This window comes from Papio anubis, chromosome 2, assembly GCF_008728515.1.
Source record: "Papio anubis isolate 15944 chromosome 2, Panubis1.0, whole genome shotgun sequence".
NCBI classification, from domain to species: domain Eukaryota; kingdom Metazoa; phylum Chordata; class Mammalia; order Primates; family Cercopithecidae; genus Papio; species Papio anubis.
Genome location: NC_044977.1, coordinates 187,000,402 through 187,021,088, shown reverse-complemented (window position 1 = coordinate 187,021,088; position 20,687 = coordinate 187,000,402).

Below are 20,687 nucleotides of genomic sequence, written 5' to 3'. Positions count from 1 at the left end.
AAAAAAAAGTAGTATATTTACACCATGGAATACTACTCAGCCATAAAACAGAATGAAATAACGGCCTTTGCAGCAACTTGGATAGAGTTAGAGGCCATTATTCTAAATGAAGTAATTGAGGAATGGAAAACCAAATATCATATGTCCTTGCTTATAAGTGGGAGCTAGCTATGAGGATGCAAAGGCATAAGAATGACAGAAGGGACCCTGAGGACTTGGGGGCAAGGATGGGTTGAGGGTGAGTGATAAAAGACTACATATTGGGTACAGGGTATACTGCTGGTGTGATGGGTGCACAAAAATTTCAGAAATCACCACCAAAGAACTTATCCATATAACCCAAAACCACCTGTTCCCCCAAAATTATTGAAATAAAAAATGTTTTGAAAGATGTATATTGAAGCTCTAAAAAGGCCCTATAGGAAATTGTAGTACAAACTCTGAGTTTCTGAAACAAGCCATACCTTCTAAAGCAGAGAACTACTTGTCATTTGAAGACTATCTCTTGACATGTTGCCAAGCCCCTTCCAAACTAAGCCACAGATTCTGGAAACAGAATTGCTAATAGTGAGTAATCTAATTTAAGATGCATCATGTTATAAGGTCAGGTGAGTGCATCAACAACATGTTGTAGAAGGGAAATAATGCATGAAAATTAGGCCTGAGTATGTACAGAGAGCCCAGGTTCCCAAGTCACTTATTTCTGTTGCCTGATGCCACTCGCTCAACTTTACTTCTGTGGCCTCATTGAATATTCCCTATAGCAGACTCATGGAAAGAAAATATTTCTGCTGGTTTTATAGATTGATTGCTTTTATAACATAGGCCCTTGAAGAAAAACAAAATTAAAACTCAGTAGACAAAGTTGTGAGTTATGAACTTGATTATTTACCTTTAAGTGGGAAGAGGCCTGAGGTAAAAATATGCAATGATATTTGGCAGTGACTTGGCAGGATGTTCTGGAAAGAATGAATATGGGATACTCTTCAGCCATAAAAAAGGGAATTCTGTCATTTGCAATGACATGGATGAACCTGGAAGATATTATTCTAAGTGAAATAAGCCAAGAACAGAAAGACAAGTATCACATATTTTATTTATATGTGGCATCTAAAAAAAGTTGAACTAAAAAAAGTAGAGAGTAGAAAGGCAGTTACCAGAGATAGGGGTTGAGAGGGTGCAGAGGAGAAGGGAATGGGGCGTTGTTGATGAAAGGGTACAAAATTTCAGCTAAGAGAAATATGTTTTTGAGATCTATTGCACAGCAGGGTGACTAGAGTCGACAATAATGCATCGTGTATTTCAAAATAGCTAAGGGTAAATTTCAAGTTGTCACCCTGAAAAATAAGTAAGTGAGGTGATGAATATAATAGCTTGAGTTAATTTAATTTTTCCTCTTTTTGGCCTCAGTGATTCTCAGCTGTCATCTCCTGAGCGCCCTGCAGCTCTGCTACTGCATGTCTACAGACCTGGAATTAAGAGTGAGTTAGCACACCTGAGCCACCTGTGAAGCAATGGGAAACTGAATCCAAAGGATTATAAATACTACAAAACAGTTTTGCAAAGTGTTTGTAACAATTAAGATTCTCATCAGTGTCTGGAAATTACCATTTAAATACATTTTGGACAAGAAAGAGTACCATCTGTCTTTTTAATTTTAACACTTTTGGTGAGAGAGAGTGAGTGTATGTGTGTGTGTGTTTGTGTGTGTGTGTGTCACATTTTGCTTTAATGTACATTTTCTCAATCATTTATAGTGTTTAAAATCTTATCTATTTATTGGGCATTTGGATATTCTCTTGTGCGAAGTACCTTTAAAATCTTTTTTTCATTTTTCTGTTCAGTTGTCCACATTTTTATACTGATTTGATGAAGATATTTACATAGTATATAGGGGAGTCTTTGGTGCTTGTTTGTATTATAATCTATTATTTTACCTTAAGAGTGTCTTTTGATGAATTTACTGTCTTTATTTTGACATGTCTGAATTATCATTGTTTTCCATTATGGTTAGTGTTTTTTGTGTGCAATTTAAGAAATCTATCTGTTGTAAGGGCATAAATATATTCTCTCATTTTTTTTTTAGATCTACAGTCTAGTGTGAATGCATTTAAGGATGAGATATAAAAAAGCAGGATTAGATTTATTTTTGTCTTTATGTGGGTATACCACTGACAGCATCATATATGAAAAAGGTTGCCTTCATCTCATTGCTCTTCAATGTCATTTTCTAACATTATAAATCAAGTCTCCATGAGTGGGCCTCTTTCAGAACTCTTATTCCATCACATTTTTATCTGTTCTTCCATAAATACTACATAGTCTAAATTATTGCTAGTTTTACAGTAAGATTTGATGTGTGGGAATGTAAATAGTTCACCTTTTTTCTTCTTGGAGATCATGTTTCCCCTTGAAATTGTTATATAATTTTTTTTTTTATGCAGATTTTTGCCCTGTTGCCCAGGCTGGAGTGCAGTGGCGCAATTTTGGCTCACTGCAACCTCTGCCTCACGGGTTCAAGTGATTCTCCTGCCTCAGCCTCCTGAGTAGCTGGGACTACAGGCACGTACCACCACAGCAGGCTAATTTTTGTATTTTTAGTAGAGACGGGGTTTCACAATATGGGCCAGGCTGGTCTCAAACTCCTGTCCTAGTGATTTGCCCGCCTCAGCCTCCCAAAATGCTGGGATTACAGATGTGAGCCACCACACCCGGCCTTTATACAAATTTTGACTCCATTTGACAACCTAAAAAAACAAAACAAACAAACAAAAAAACCTCTGCTAGAATATTGACTGGGTTAGAAATGAACCTGTAAAACGTTTTGGGAGAAATGATGTCTTTGTAGTTCTGAATGTGGATTCTTCCTTTATTAACTTTTTGAAAAACTTCTTGCAACATTTTTTGGTAGTTTTTCTTGTAAAGAACTTTTACATATTTTTAAAAATATTTATTCATAGGTGTTTGAGGGTTTTTTCTATTTCAGGTGGTAGTTTAAAGATTTTTTTTCTTCTGGTTGCTGCTATAGAAAAAATGTCATTAATTTTATATGTCAATTTCTATCCATTAAAATGTTAAAATTACTGATTCTGATTTTTTCTGTAGATCCTTTTGAATTTTTAATGTGTACAGTCTGTTGTCTAATAATATTGTCCAGTTTTATTTTTTTCCTTCCAAACATATTTGTATTTTTTCTTGTGTGTGGTTTTTTTAAAAACATAATATTCTATACATAATATTCTATACACTGTTGAACAGATGTGCTGATATCAAGCATCTTTGCTTTTTTTTAATTCAGGGAGAAAACTTTCAATGTTTTATGATTAAATATGTTTTCTTTCTGTAACCTTTTTTTTTTTTTTAATGAATACTTGGTTAGTTAAGCAGTTAAGGAAGTTATCAGGTAGTCCTAGCTTCATATGTCTCTTTTCTTTTTAAGTTTTGGGTGGGATTGAATTTTATCAAATCCTTATTCTATACATACTGAGATAATATTTTCTGCTTTTTTCTGTTAATGTGTTAAACAACATTGATTTTTGAAAATTAAACCAATCTTGTACTGAAAAACAAACCCTGCCAGGTTATGTTCTTACCTTTCTATATAACAATGGACTCAATTTTCTTATGTTTTGAAATGAAATCTATTTCTTAATTTTCTTACATTGAAGTATAATATGCATATAATAAAACAGAAAATTCTTATTAATTACTGTTAACACCACCCCCTAAAATAAGCAGTCTTCTGACCTCTATCATCGTATATTAGATTTGATGGTACTTGAACTTTGTAGACAAAGAATCATATGTGTATCTGTACACGGTGCACTCTTATGTGTCTACAATGTTATGACTGTTTGCCGTTGAATGGCAGCTAATCTGTATTTTACATTTATGAATAGTATTCCATTGTATGAATTTGCCACAATTTGGTCTCCAAGTTTGGGTATCATGAATGAAGCTGCTATCCATATTCTCATACCTTTAGTGCATATGCCACTCATTTCTATTGAGTTTACACATAGAAATAGAATGAATAAGTCATATAGTATAATATATTCGGGTTAGTAAATACTGCTAAATCTTTATCAAGGTTGTTGTATCTATTCAAATTTTCACTGAAAGTATATAGAGTTCAAGTTACTCCACATCCAGCATAACATTCAATGTGATTTTTTTTTAATGTTACACATTCTAGAGGGAAGGTAGTGATGGCTTTTTGTGATTTTAACTTGCACTTTCCTGATAACTAAGGACTTAAGACATTTTGACAGGCTTATTGGGCATTTGTATATCCTATTTTCAGAAGTCACTGTTTATTATTTTGCCCATTCATTTCTTTTTTCCTTCCTTCCTTCCTTCTTTCCTCTTCCTTCCTTCCTTCTTTCCCCTTCCTTCCTTCCTTCTTTCCCCTTCCTTCCTTCCTTCCTTCCTTCCTTCCTTCCTTCCTTCCTTCCTTCCTTCCTTCCTTTCTCTCTCTCTCTCTCTCTCTCTCTCTCTCTCTCTCTCTCTCTCTCTTTCTTTCTTTCTTTCTTTCTTTCTTTCTTTCTTTCTTTCTTTCTCGAAGTTTCTCTCTTGTTTCCCAGGCTAGGGTGTAATGGACTGATCTCAGCTCACTGCAACCTCCGTCTCCTGAGTTCAAGTGATTCTCTTGCCTCAGCCTACCTAGTCGCTGGGATTACAGGTGCCCACCACCATGCCTAGCTAATTTTTATATTTTTAGTAGAGACAGGGTCTCACCATATTGGCCAGGCTGGTCACGAACTTCTGACCTCAGGTGATCTACACGCCCCGGCCTTCCAAACAGCTGGGATAAGTGGGTTTTATACCCTTTTATTATTTATTCATATGTTTTTCAGTATAAGTAGGACATGTGTATTGCAAATATTTTCCCAACATTTCAATAGATTGTTCTCATCTTTAATGTCTTTTAATGAACCACAATGTTCAATTTTAACACAGCTTGTTGTATTAAATATTATATGGTTAATGTTTAAGGATGTTCTGGCCAGGGCAATCAGGCAAGAGAAAGAAATAAAGGGTATTCAGTTAGGAAAAGAAGAAGTCAAATTGTCCCTGTTTGCAGATGACATGATTGTGTATTTAGAAAACCCCATCATCTCAGCCCAAAATCTCTTTAAACTGATAAGCAACTTCAGCAAAGTCTCAGGATACAAAAGCAATGTGCAAAAATCACAAGCATTCTTATACACCAGTAACAGAAAAAACAGAGAGCCAAATCATGAATGAACTCCAATTCACAATAGCTTCAAAGAGAATAAAATACCCAGGAATCCAACTTACAAGGGATGTAAAGGATCTCTTCAAGGAGAACTACAAACCACTGCTTAGTGAAATAAAAGAGGACACAAACAAAGGGAAGAACATACCATGCTCATGGATAGGAAGAATCAATATTGTGAAAATGCCCATACTGCCCAAGGTAATTTATAGATTCAATGCCATCCCCATTAAGCTACCAATGACTTTCTTCACAGAATTGGAAAAACCTTCTTTAAAGTTCATATGGAAGGAAAAAAGAGTGCACATTGCCAAGACAATCCTAAGCCAAAAGAACAAAGCTGGAGGCATCACGCTGCCTGACTTCAAACTATACTACAAGGCTACAGTAACCAAAACAGCATGGTACTGGTACCAAAACAGAGATATAGACCAATGGAACAGAACAGAGCCCTCAGAAATAATACCACACATCTACAGCCATCTGATCTTTGACAAACCTGAGAAAAACAAGAAATGGGGAAAGGATTCCCTATTTAATAAATGGTGCTGGGAAAATTGGCTAGCCATAAGTAGAAAGCTGAAACTGGATCCTTTCCTTACTCCTTATACAAAAATTAATTCAAGATGGATTAGAATATTAAATATTAGACCTAAAACCATAAAAACCCTAAAAGAAAACATAGGTAATACCATTCAGGACATAGGCATGGGCAGGGACTTCATGTCTAAAACACCAAAAGCAATGGCAACAAAAGCCAAAATTGACAAATGGAATCTAATTAAACTAAAGAGCTTCTGCACAGCAAAAGAAACTACCATCAGAGTGGACAGGCAGCCTACAGAATGGGAGAAAATTTTTGCAATCTATTCCTCTGACAAAGGGCTAATATCCGGAACCTATAAAGAACTCAATCAAATTTACAAGAAAAAAGCAAACAACCCCATCAAAAAGTGGGCAAAGGATATGAACAGACACTTCTCAAAAGAAGACATTCATACAGCCAACAGACACATGAAAAAATGCTCATCACCACTGGCCATCAGATAAATGCAAATCAAAACTACAATGAGATACCATCTTACACCAGTTAGAATGGCAATCATTAAAAAAATCAGGAAACAACAGGTGCTGGAGAGGATGTGGAGAAATAGGAATACTCCTACACTGTTGGTGGGACTGTAAACTAGTTCAACCATTGTGGAAAACAATGTGGCGATTCCTCAAGGATCTAGAACTAGAATACCATTTGACCCAGCCATCCCATTACTGTGGATATACCCAAAGGATTATAAGTCATGCTGCTATAAAGACATGCACACGTATGTTTATTGCAGCACTATTCACAATAGCAAAGACTTGGAATCAACCCAAATGTCCATCAGTGACAGACTGGATTAAGAAAATGTGGCACATGTACACCATGGAATACTATGCAGCCATAAAAAAGGATGAGTTCGTGTCCTTTGTAGGGACATAGACACAGCTGGAAACCATCATTCTCAGCAGACTATCACAAGAACAGAAAACCAAATACCGCATGTTCTCACTCATAGGTGGGAATTGAACAATAAGATCACTTGGACACAGGAAGGGGAACATAACACACTGGGGCCTATTGTGGGCAGGGGACAGGGAGGAGGGATAACATTAGGAGATATACCTAATGTAAATGATGAGTTAATGGGTACAGCACACCAACATGGCACATGTATACATATGTAACAAACCTGCAAGTTGTGCACATGTACACTAGAACTTAAAATATAATAAAAAATAATAAAAAAATTTTACAAATCTGCTTAAGAAATCTTTGAATACTATAAGAACATGATATTTTCTTCTGTTATTCTGAAGGTTTTTCCTTCTTCTTGTTATACTGTTTTCTTTTAGATCTGCACTTTTTCTGGTGTTGAATTTTGGGTATGGTGTGAGGTAGAGTTCCATATTCACGTATTTAAAACTATGGATATTCAATTAAACCAGCACCATGTGAAAAGCCCATATCTCTTGTTTTACAGTAATTCACACACCAAGTATTTATATATGTATAGATGTATTGTTTTAATCTGTTGCTCCTTCAATTTTGCTTCAAATCAATATTTTTTAGTTAGTTTGACCCTTCGCATTTTTACATATATATTTTAGAATATTTGTCATTATCAGATATCACCTGGTATGTAGTTTCCAGCACATTCTATTTACCCTTCAATACACTGCTTAAGTTCTTCCTCCATGCCCATTTTTGGTAACCATCCCATCTCATAACGGTGTCTTTGAATATCTGTGAAATTTAATTTTTTTAAAGCTTACTGATTCATTGTAGTTAAAGGCAGAAAGAAACTTGGAAGACAGATAATAGACAATCTTATTTAAAAATTTAAGCAATTCTGAGACACCAAGAATGAGATGAATGGGAATAACATGTAATTTTATGTTGTGTATGTTATTAAATATGTTCATTTAACATACATACATGTTTGACTTACATCTATACATATACACTAATACATATGTATATATAACATACACATATATAATACTCTCTCTTAGTTGGTCACCTTCTTGAAATTGTTCTTATCTCCTTTGGTTCTAAATATACAATGATCTCTACTTACCAAATATATTGAATTAATTTGGAGAAGAATTTTACAAAGTAATTATATAGAGACTCCCGAACTATTAATAGATAGCATTTACAAATCATTCTTGTTAGCAGTATACTAATTTAAATGTACTCCTTCAATTTCTTAATTCTCATTCTCTCTCTCCCTCTCTGTCTCTCATCAGGCTCGAAAATAAGAAATGCCAATAGAACATGCTGAGGTTTAGTAGTATTGATCCTGTTCAGAATTTTGCAGAATAGTTTAAGGATCCAAGAAAAGAAAAGAAACATTCTTGCTCCAAGCATAACAAAATGTCTAGGTGGTTTGTCAAAGAGCAGTTAAATCCCCCTCTGAATGGAAACATTAAAAATTCTTCCCACTGTGCCTTTTAAAAGCCTCTTGTGTGTGAGGTTGGACTCTGCTGCCAGGCGGAGCTGGGACATTCCTGATCTCTCACCACTGAGATTCTCGAAATGTCTGTCAGCCATTTGCAGCACTTGCTGAATAGGTCAGCATTACCTCATGCTCTCAGAAAAGGTGACAAAAACGGGCTGGTTGTCTGTTTCTTCCGCTTATTATTTATTTTAGGCGAGTGCGAGTCCTTGGGTTTGGGACACAGTGCTGGTGGTAACTAGAACACAGAATAATAGCCTCAAAGAGGTGAAGGGGAGTGAAGCTGAGGGTTTGGCAGCCAGTTCTCATTTGGGAAAGCTTGAGGAGGTGGTATGTGGGGGTGAACAGGGGAAAAACGTGAGTTAAAAGAAAGTCTGAGTGTGCGTCTGGGATCCTTTAACAGAGGCAGAATAGTGACTAGTTGAGCAAATTAAGTCTTTTCAGGGGCATCAAGATAAATGATTGGTTTGCATTCAAGCAGAAAACATCATTATTTCTGGCTTTGTGTGGTGCAAATTAGAGAAAAGAGATGACAATTCCTCCTCTGTAACCTGAATATATGAATGAGATAAGAAATGTGCAGGAAAGTGAAGGAGAAGTACTGGGGGCTTTTTCTTTTCCATAAAGGAACGTAAATTTGTTGAAGACATTTTCAAAAATACCAAATTAATGAAAAGTGGAAATATATATATATATATATATATTCACTTGCTATGTCAGACATCCACCCTACATTGTGCAGAAGGTGTGGTGAAAAACAAGCAAATCCTTAAGCAAGGGATCCACCCCTGTTGCATGTTTGCAGTCCTGGTTCATTCAAGCAGCTAGTGGAAGCTGCTGGCACTTTGGATCAGTTAGTGTCAGAATTTTGATATTTTATTCGAACCTGAATCTCTTTCAATAACCTGAATCAAAGCAATCTGTTAAAGAATCAATCCCCTTCAACAATTAGAATTTTTGAAGTAGAACAAAAAGTTGAAAGGCGATATTTGTTTGTTGAGAAGAAACTCGTTTCTCATCATGCTGTCATGAGGTGATGTCAGAGAAAGGCAAACACATTCAATTTAACCCCAACGGAAAACACACACACACGCACACAGAAAAGGGCAATTTTAGATATTTATACGGTATATGTGAACTTAGTATGTCAAAATTTCAGTATTAGTTTTAAAATACTATGTGTATGTGTGTTATGGCTGTTAGATTCTAAATTAAAAGGAAAAATTAGTCTCTTTAAACTTCAGTAGACTTTGGTTTACATTATCAACAGCTTGTAAGAGCAATTTTTTCTTTATATCTTTATAGTCTATGAGATAAAGCATTCTATAAAGTTAGAGACTGACTTAACCACAGATGTACATATTAAAGATTCAGTTAGATCAATAAAAACAGGTTTTCATGTAAAAAATGATGTGAAAAAGAGAGGGTGTGAGAGAAATATACATACTAACAACTGCACATATGCATTTAATAGACAAGATGCAGAACACGCATATAATATGCATTTTTAAATATAAAAATATATTTCAGTATACTGTGGATATGGATTTGAATCTTGGTTTTATTGAATTTGAAGTATTTAATTAGTATCCGTAAGTTACAATATTTTCTAAATAAAGTAACCATAATAATTCCTATCTCACAGGGTTCTTTAAATGATTAAATCAAATGATATCACATACATAAAGGACTTAGCACTGCACCATACATGTGGTCAATATTCAACTGGTTTTTTTATAACAACAGCTTAGTTCTCTGTCTATTAATTAATAACCCATCCATTAATAATAAGAGTATTCAATGAAAAACATAAAGGGACTTCACCGCTCAGGGACAAAGGCTAAAGAGATTGTTCACACACACACTGAACATTTTATCAATGTTAGCGCATGTAAATAAATCTGTGGAGGGAGGGATGTTTGTTTTCATGTCGGCAAAAAGACGCTATTAAATTTCCACAAATACCGAAACCTTTTAATTTTTCCCCCTTTTGTTTATGCAAGTACAATTTTGGAGCAGGTTTCAGTTGTTAGAGACTCTACCCATCCTATGCACAGGAGAACCTGCACATTGCCATGGTAATAGGGAAGGCTGGCCTGCATTCCTTAGAGTGAATGCTTCAAAACAAACAAACTTAAACCACCGGCCCACACAGCCTGTTTTAATCAGCATTAATGGCTCTGACAACCAGAGGCTCCTTTGTATTCTCTGTTTGCAACAATTTGCTAATGATAATTAAAAATGCCTGGTGTTTGCCAAAGATTCCAGAGCCACCTTCTTCAACACAAAAAAGATAAGAGTAGGGAGAAGTCTAAGAACAGTATTCACATAAACAATTTTGACCGGGCAGTCAAAGAAGTTTAAAAGAAAAGTGCAGAAGGATAAAATGGCCTTAATTCTGGGGCGAGAGGTAATAACACATTAAATTCAAAGGCCTCCAACCGGTGGCAGCGAGAGAAAAATATTTATAAATAAAAATAAAAGTTATCATTGAAATTGTTACAAGATCAGCGTAACCAGCCATTAGAAAAATTAACTGATGTGGAAGTATTTTATATTATAAAAGACTGTGCAGCAAGGATTTCTGAACTATAACTTAGACAATGAATGGGGTCTTGAAGGCATAAGTACTCCTGAAGTTCAAGCAGTTTTGTGAGTTTGGGCCCATCTTTGATACTTTTTGTGCATCAGAGATCAATAGCTTTTAACAGATTTTAACATGGCGTGTTATCCATAAAAATATTATTATCATAGTTTTTGTTATTATTCAGTCTTTGCATTTTACCAGGTGGTTGAATTTTAAGGTTATTATATTGGAGAGTAATTTTAAAATATATTTCAAGAGCTGAGCTTGGCATAATGGCTTTTGCCTGTAATCCCAGCAACTCAGGAGGCTGGGGAGGGTGGACTGCTTGAGATCTGGAGTTTGAAATCAGCCTAAAGAACGTAAAGAATGATGCAGAAAACCAAACACCGCATGTTCTCACTCATAAGTGGGAGTTGAACAGTGAGAACACATGGACACAAGGAGGGGAACATCACCCCCTGTCGGGGCGTGGGCAGACTAGGGGAGGGATAGCATTAGGAGAAATACCTAATGTAGGTGGCAGGTTGATGGGTGCAGCAAACCACCATGGCACGTATATACCTATGTAAAAAAACTGCATGTTCTGCACATGTACCCCAGAACTTAAAGCATAATAATAAAAAAAGATATAAAGAACATAAGAGACTCCATCTCTTTTAAAAAATTAAAAACTTTTTAAAAAGCAGGGTGTGGTTGCACATGCTTGTAGTTCCAGCTATTTGAGAGGCTGAGATGGGAGGATCACTTGTGCCCAGAAGTTCAAGGTTGCAGTGAATTATGACCACACCACTGCTCTCCAGTCTTGGTGCCAGAGAAAGACTCTGTCTCAAACAAAACAAACAAAAACACAAACAAAAAAGAACAAGCAAGAGTAATAACTATAGTACTGGGAATTTACTCTAAATAAATAGTACAATGTGATAAGTTAACAAACAAGTATTTGTCAATTAGAAAGCATTTAGCTGTCAATTTAAAAATAGATTAAGTATTTGTCATCGTACATAATAGGAAGTGTAAAGACAACAATTATATGGTTAGTTAATTCAATAATTAACTAGCCTGTCCCCCTTCTTTTGCTGTTCCTTTTTTTGTGTATTCATTTATCACTCAAGACTGGGCTCCCCAAGTATCAGAACGACTGTAGTAGTTCTATAAATCACATACACACAGCAATGTCCAGAAGCAAGAAAACAAACATTTTCTTCGTGTGTCATTATTTAAAAATTAGCAACTTTTCCCAGAATCCTCTCAAATGTCCCTTCCCTAGTGCTGGCCAAAATTGCATTATGCCCCTTTGTCCAAAACAATCATTGACAAAGAAATGGTCAGATTCATCAGATTTATTCCCTACAGCTAGAGACAGGCCTGGCCTCCCCTGGAGGACGAGTTTGCTCCGAGGAGGTTAAAAAAAATTAGTCTGGGTGCAGTGGCTCATGCCTGTAATCCCAGCACTTTGGTAGGCTAAGGCAGGAGGATCACTTGAACTCAGGAGTTTGAGACCAGCCTGAGCAACATAGAAAGACCTCGTCCCTACAAAAACAAGCAAACGATAAACCAACCAAACAAACAAACAAACAAATAAACAAAACAAAATTTAGCAGGCTGCAGTGATGCACAGCTGTAGTCCCAGCTACGCAGGTGGCTGAAGTGGGAGGATTGCTTGAGCCTGGGAGGTTGAGGCTACAGTGAGCCAAGATTGTGCCACTGCACTTCATCCTGGATGACAGAGTAAAGTCCCGTCTCAAAAACAACAAATACAAACAAAAGTAGGCATCTGTTAGCTAGATAAAAGATGGGAAATAGCCATTGCAAAGGCAAGTATCAGTATCAGCCATAATGTACTGCCTATATTTTTTATAGAAAATGTTGTATTTTTATGGTTACATATTTCACTTATATGTACAAGAGTTGATAGGAATATAGTGAACACCTGTGTACTGAATTGCTCAGTTTTAAGTGTCAACTTGGGCTCAGATGTTTATTAAAGAAAGAAAATTACAAATATGTTTGTGAGTATCTCGGTATCCAACTTTGATTATATTCCCTTTTCATCTTCCTCAGCCATGGCCATCTACTTGAATTCCTTATTTACCTTTTCCTGCTTATTTTTATATTTGTGCTACATATTGTTGTATATTTTTAAAAACTCTAAAAAAATTCAATTTTGATTTTCATTCTTGGGGAAAGAAAATAAAACAAGTATAAATTTTGTGAAAAGAAAACAAAAATAGAACAAATATCATGTTTATGAAAAGAAAACAATTAACAATATTATATGACTAAGAATCACTGACCAAAAGAATGTGGTCCTAAATTTTGCTTCACCAAGCTCATTTAAACAAATGAGTTATTCAATGAATATACAGGACCACATTTCACAGGAAATGATATTTTAAGTAAACAAGCCGGTACTAAATAGTCAACCACTTCTGATCAAAAGATTTTGAAGAAATATTTCAGTGAAATCATGTCCCATCAGCTGTGATAATAACAGGAGCAAGAAAGAGACAAACTCTAATTCCAATATATAAGACACTGCCATAAGAATGATGCTTTGAAACCCAATTCAATTCCTAACATCTCCATTTTAATATGCCACTGAAAATAGGGGCCCAGTAGCACACAGGCTAGGAGAAAAACCTCGATACTGCATCCATCACCAGCTGCATTCATTCTGCAAGGGAATTCTCAGAATTCTCAGATTGTGAAAGTTCCTGCCTGAAGGACTAGGTGGCCCTTATTTGCTGCACTTTCTGCACCATTCATAAAAATATAGGTGGTTTTTTTTTTTTCCTTTTTTAAAACTTTGGAGCTATGAGTTCTCAGTTCTACTGATGAATATGGATAGGTTTGGGAAGACTGGGCAAAATTATCCCTGCCCAGAATAACCTTTTCTTGCTCAGGTACTAAGGGGAGAATGTTCTCTTCATTATTATGTGCAAGCTCTATAGTTGCCAACAAACAATCTGATATAAAAATCATCCAGTTCACAAATTAAGAAGGTCACTGTCTATGGGCATAAACAATGATAACTAATGTGATGAAAGCGATCTTAAGTAAAAATTACAAGGTGCTCGCAGATTAGTCAGAGACTAAGGTCCATTGTGGGAATCTGGGAATGTTTCAAGGAGGAACATTTGAGATAGTTGTTGAAAGTGTTCACCAGCTAAGGAAGGGAGGAAGAGAATGTCAAACAAATAAAACACAATGAGTTTTGAATAGGAGAAGCAATTTTATTTGGCTCCTGACCTTCTGAATGTCATTTCTTAGTGTTCCTTTACTAGACACACTTATTTGGCTCCTAATGGACTATAAAGCTCCCATTTTTAGCAAAATTTCTCAGTTCATTTTGTTGAGTTTCTGGGGTTCCCTTTCAGTAATGCCTTTCATTTAACTCTTCATTTCATCCACTGACCTCATTTTGCCTCCCTACTTCCCTCGGAAGTACCTCTCTTCTCAAACCCAGTACTCCTCTTTCTCTCTCACAGTAGACTGGGTTGTACATTAGGATGAGATCATGAATACATAGCAATTGGAAACTCATTTTTTTATCTTTAAGTAAAAGTTCGGTTTAATTGTCAGCTTTTCTTTAGGGGCTGAGAAAAACTTCCTGCATCCCAAAGAACAGAAGAATAGCAAAATAATTATATCTAAATAGTAAAACAGCTGAATAGGCATGTCACATCCTGCCCCAACCTCTCAGTGTTTCTCAAACTTTAAAAAAATTATTTCCACTTTAAGAAGACTTCTAAATATTTTTCTAATCATACTACCATGAAATTTTAATACTGCGGATACACTGTATATATGTTCATATAATGTTATATATATCTGAGTTTATACATTAAATAATAAGATTTTATTTACCCCTTGAAGAATCAATTTTGACTCACCAGGAGTTCTATTGCCTAGTTGAGAATGCCTAATCTCTTTTCCTTTGCCTTTTCTTTCGCCTTTTCTTTCCTCCCTTTTTGTATTTCTTTCTATCCCTCCCTCCCTCCCTCCTTCCTTCCTTCCTTCCTTCCTTCCTTCCTTCCTTCCTTCCTTCCTTCCTTCCTTCCTTCCTTCCTCCTTCCCTCCCTTCCTCCCTCACTCTCTATTTCCATCATGTGTGTATATGTGTATGTATTTATTATCTACTACCTGGCTATCCTTCCATCTATGTATACGTCTACTTCTTTTTTCCAAAAGAAAATAAATCACTAAACTTCTATGAACTTTAATCATCAAGTTTACAAAAAGCGAAACTTACTAATTCATAGGAATATTACAGATATTATGACTTATACAGGTGTTTTAAAAACAGTTTTATACAGATTAAATTTCAAAAAAGACTTTGTTGAAATGAATAAAGCTTTGGCTACCATCTTGGATGCTCTATGCCTCTGGCATTTTGTTTATGACTTTCTCTGAATAATTTGCAAGTTCCCTAACAGTTATTTATAGAGGAACTCTATATGTGTATATAATTAAACTCCTGAGAAGCATAATCTCTTTGTGTAGAAGATCTAGAGCTGTTAAGAAAAGAGCTCCTCTTCAGTTTTATGTGAGTAAAGAAATTGGTAAGGAGTGTCCTTATATAGTCAGGTTTTTTTAAAAACCTCCAATTTGATTATTTTTGTCATGTTCAAAAATATCTCTTTTAATGAATGCATCTTCTTTAATCAGGTATGATCAGGTAGTTATTTTGTTAAGTAAATGTTAAAAAGAATTGTTTCCTTAAAAGAAGTATAGCAGATTTTACTCACTTAATTAAACTCTAAGCAATTAAATGTGCAAAATTTGACCCCCCACCCTAATACAGTTTCTGTATTCAAATAAAATAACATGTTCCACTGATACAGGAAGGATTAAGGGAAGATTCTCACTCAGTACAAATTTATTTCCCTATGTTTTTCTCTTAGAATAGACTAATTTTGAGCCCTCTGTTTATGTCAATGATGTACATCTTTTTCTATCTCCATTGCATGTTTAGCAGATAAATTGCATGCTTTGGAATCCAGGTTTGAGTTCTATCTCTAGCATAAAATAGTTGCATGTTTAGGGCAAGTGATGTTGTCTTTTTGAAATTTATTTCCTTTGTTTAGAACAATGGAGGTGATACTATATATTTATAAGATTTGGGGAAGATTCAGTGAGACAAAGTGCCTGGCACAAAGGAGACATTAATAAAAGTGAATCCATTCACCTTTTTCTCTGTTATATTTCACTCCAAGTGCAAAGACCCATGTATAAATTTGCGAATGATATTACTTGTAAACCACTTTCTCTACTATAAACACCAGATCTTTGTAGGTTGTAAGTGATTGATAAATAAGAGGAAGAGGGAAGCAGTCATTTTCATTCCTTTTCAAATATGACCAGAACATATACTATAGGAAAACCCCTATGCTAGACTTTGTGTGGATTTTAGGAATGAATAAAAGCAAGGGTTCATTGAAAAGTGGATAGCCAGACATAAAAACCAGTGAATCTTACGAGCCAGGGCTTGGTAACTTATTGTAAGAAGGGTTCAAGAAAAATGCTGGGAGAGCATATAGGAGGGTGTGTGTAATTCCATTTACACGTCCCTATCAAAAAGAAAGGAAGCAAAAGCAAAGACTCTGAAAAAAATGTCCTATTTAGGGGTAGGCCTATCTTGTAAAGTCTACCTGCTCCTGAGTCTAGACCCATAGATGGTTTGTGTTTGAAAAGATCTCCCGTACACATTTCATGAACTGGTATTATAGACCAACTGGTTTCTTTCACTTTCATCTTTCACTGTATGGGCATCCAGGAACTACAGAATAAACTTTTGCCAAATGTCCAGTGCAGCGGATTAGCCATGGTTGTTAACAAATGGAAACAGATACTAACATTCCTAAAAAATTGCTTACACTTTGGTTTGAGGAACATGATTTGCCAAACGGGAAATTTGTGGGTGCTAAATTTAGAAGTGAATAGAAAACTTGTAGGTTTCAAAATCCCATTTGGCTCCTAAGCCAGACACAACTTCACAACTCTGTGGGGCTTTTTTTCTTTTTTCTTTTTCTATTTTATTCCCATGGCAGTCTTAAAAGAAGGAGCAAGAATTCCTTTCAAGCAAGAATGTTTATTGCCTGCATGATGCAGGCTTCCATTTAGTTAGAAAAACATGTTTTTCAATTAACTTTCTCCTGGTAAACAATCATTTAATTTAAAGGAATGACTGTTTTAAAAATTGCAAAAATACACATTTTATGTAGGAGAAAACTTTACTTGATTAAAAGAAGGAATGCTTAGTTGCCAGTTTCTAGAAGCACAGTCTAATTTTAGAGATGTTGCTCATCAATCCAAAATATTTTAGTATTATACCTGAAATGGAAAAGCCTGAATAATCTTACTTGAAGTGTCTAAGTGAAGATGGCATTCATCCGATCTAATCTGTTTGATACTCATTGGTTTGCCTTTTGGTGAACAAATTTTCTGTGATGATAGCAATTCACTTTAAAACTGACACAGATTTTGGCTTGATTAAGGATGAATGCTTCTTTGTTTTCTATCAAATCTTCACATTTAATTCTCTATCTCTGTCTCTCTCTTTCTCTCTCTCTCTGTCTCGTGTATGTGTGTCAACCATATTTTCTCTCTAAATGCATGATGATAATCTCTTTTTTGCTTCTTTGACTACCAAGCCAAGTAATTAGAATGTAAATCTCTTGAATCCCAGTCAGTTACCACCATATATACATATAGGGGTGTGTGTGTGTGTGTGTGTGTATATATATATGTATATATATTTCAATTCATTTGAATTATGAAATATCTAAAATAAAGGAGTAAAAACATAAGAATAAAGTGTTCACCTAAATACCAACCATTACATAAGAATTTATGGTAAATATTCCTTTCATAAAGCCAAATGGAAACTATACTGATGTTATAATAAATAGTAGCCATGACAACAACAACAGCAACAATAAAAGCAAATAACTGAAGAACATACTTCACCCTTCCCAATCTGAAGAAAATGCATTTTCCTCCCCAAACATTCCGGTCTCCACCACCCCCACAAAAGCTGGGGAGAATGAATGTCTTGTCTAAAAACTTAAGCTCCTATAAGTGGCATCTTGAAATCTTCATCTTGGTGTTTACACGGTTAAAGTCATAATCACTAGGTAGCATTTGGTTCAGTAAAAGGTTTATTTCTTCATTCTGGCATGTGTGTGCAACTTGATAATGGTGGTAGGAGTGAGGGCAACACACAATGCTAATAATCTTCTATATCATAATATGTAATGCCAACTTTATTGTGAGGCAGATGTTCTTACATAAATTGGAGGCTTTTAGGAAAATGTTTCATATTAGGTGCTATAGCGATAAATGTCTCCTAAAGGTTGGTGTGCACATGTGTAAGTCTGTATATGTTTGTAAGACACAGAATCGATTTCTGGCTGGACGTGACAAAAACAAAAATTGTGTGCAGTTCACTATTTCCAAAAGAATGGACTTGACTTGTTCATGCCTGCTCTGGAATGCTCTTCAGGTTTTGGGGTATCTAAGCAACCTCACAACCCTGTGCTATCCTGTGTGTCTAGGAATGCCACAGACCATCATGGACTTTCTTGGTGACACCCATGGAGTATGTATTTTAATGAATAAGCAAGACTTTCAACAAAGGGAAATAGATGCTAGAGGAAAATGAATTCTAATATTCTTACTTAAAAAGATGGAGATTTATAGAATGGAAATTAAAAGTTTTGTGAGCAGTTCTTTCCAACAGGTAAATGTCTGTGGGTAGGAAATCAGGATAGTAACTAGAGATATCTATAAAACTCAGTCTCCATGTAATATCTCCATTTTGCCTGTAAAGAAGACAAATGGGGAATACAGATTTGTTCAGGATCTAAGGGAAGTTAGTGAGGCAGCAGTCCCAGTTTACTTTATAGTTTCTAATCCTTATGCAATATTGACTGAAGTCCCAGAAGATAATCATTAATTCACAGTGTTAAACCTAAAGGAGGCTTTGTTTTTTAAACCTTTACGCTCAAACTCCCAGTGTATCTTTGTTGTTGAATGGACTGACCCAGACACTTATGCTGCACCTCAGCTTACCTGGGTGGGCAGTCCTTCTTCAAGGTTTTTGGGTTAGTCCCCATATCTATGGAAATGTGCTGGCCAAAAAGTTAAGGGAACTACAGCTCACTAATGGGTTCCTCTTGCAATACGTACATGACTTACTAGTTTCTAGCCCTACTAGGGAAGACTGGCAGAAACACAACCCAGCTCCTTAATTTTCTCAGAAAGCAATGGTATTGGGTATCTTCACATAAGGCCCAGACCTCTGAGCAGAAGGTTAAATATATGGGGTATATTCTCACTCCTGGGAAAAGTACTTTTGCCCAAGAGTGAAAAGAGACCATCTCGGCACTCCAACCCCCTCAGGCTACGAGAGTTAAGAGCATTTTGGGGAATGGCTGGATTTTGTTGGATCTGGATACCTACATTTGGTCTTATAGCAAAGATATTCTATGAAGCTTTAAATGGGAGTGATCATGAGCCTTTGAATTAGGATGGAGCCTACCAACAGGCATTCTTGACCCTAAAAGAAAAGCTGGGAACAGCCCCTGCTTTGTGACTCCCTACCTTAAAAAAAAAAAAAAAAAAAAAAAAAAGGTTTTTACCTTCTAAATGACTGAAAAACAAGGGATGGCTTTGGGTATCCTAACCCAAAAAGTTGGGAATAGCCCCAAATCAGTGACTCACTTTTCTAAACAGCTAGACCAGCAGCGGCTGGGTGGCCAGGAGGCTTGCAAGCTGTGGCAGCACTGCTGTATTGGTAGAAGCCAGTAAGTTTACTTTGGGACAACAATTCGATGTCATGCCCACCCACCAAGTACTGGGAATCTTAGAACTAAAAGGACACCAATGGCTAACAGCAGGTCACTTCCTTAAACATCAGGCCCTTCTCCTTGACACCCAAAAGGTAACTTTTAAAGTATGTTGAATTTTAAACCCTGCTAACCTGTTACCAGGGTTTATGTTCTAGGAAGCAGATTCTCAACTTACTCACTCCTGTGTGGAAACCGTAGAACAGAACTACTCTAGCAAGTCTGACCCCAAAGATGAGCCTCGGATAGCCCCTGCCAATGTGGAGTGGTTTACAGATGGGAGTAGTTTTGTGAATAAGAGAGTAAGAAAGGCAGGTTATGCAGTAGTTAGCCAGCAAGTGATCATTAAGGCAAAAGCTTTGCCTTCTCAGAATTCCACTCAAGAGGTGGAACTAATTGCTTTAATCAGGGCCGTCCAATTGGGAAAAGACTTAAGAGTCAATATATATACTGACTCTCAGTATGCATTCCTCATGCTCCATGCTCATGCTGCTATATGGAGAGAAAGGGGACTACAAACAACTAAGGGATTCCCCATAAAACATCACTCTGAGATCTTGAAAACTGTAGATGTTGTCCAGCTCCCAAAGGAAGTAGTGGTTATTTACTGCAAGGGACATCAAAAGTGAGACATCTAATATGTCCACGGAAATGCTCTGGCAGACAGAGCAGCTAAGGCCACAGCTAAAGAAACACCATTATTACAGGCCTCTGCACTAATGCCAGGCACTCCAACCACATCAGCAGTACCATACTATACCCCTCAGGGAAGTAAATGAGCAGAACAGAGAGGCTTACAAAAGAATCCCTTGGAATGGTTATGAGGAAGCAACAAACGTCTTCTTCCCAAGCCTGAGTGATGGAATATAGTTATGTATTTCCGTTACTCCTCACTTTTGGGAAGGGGCTCCCTGTTCAAATCAGTTTCTCAAATATTTTTAGGAAGGAAATTATTCCAGACTGTAAAGAGGGTAACCAGGGCATGCGAACTTTGTGCCCATAATAACCCAGGA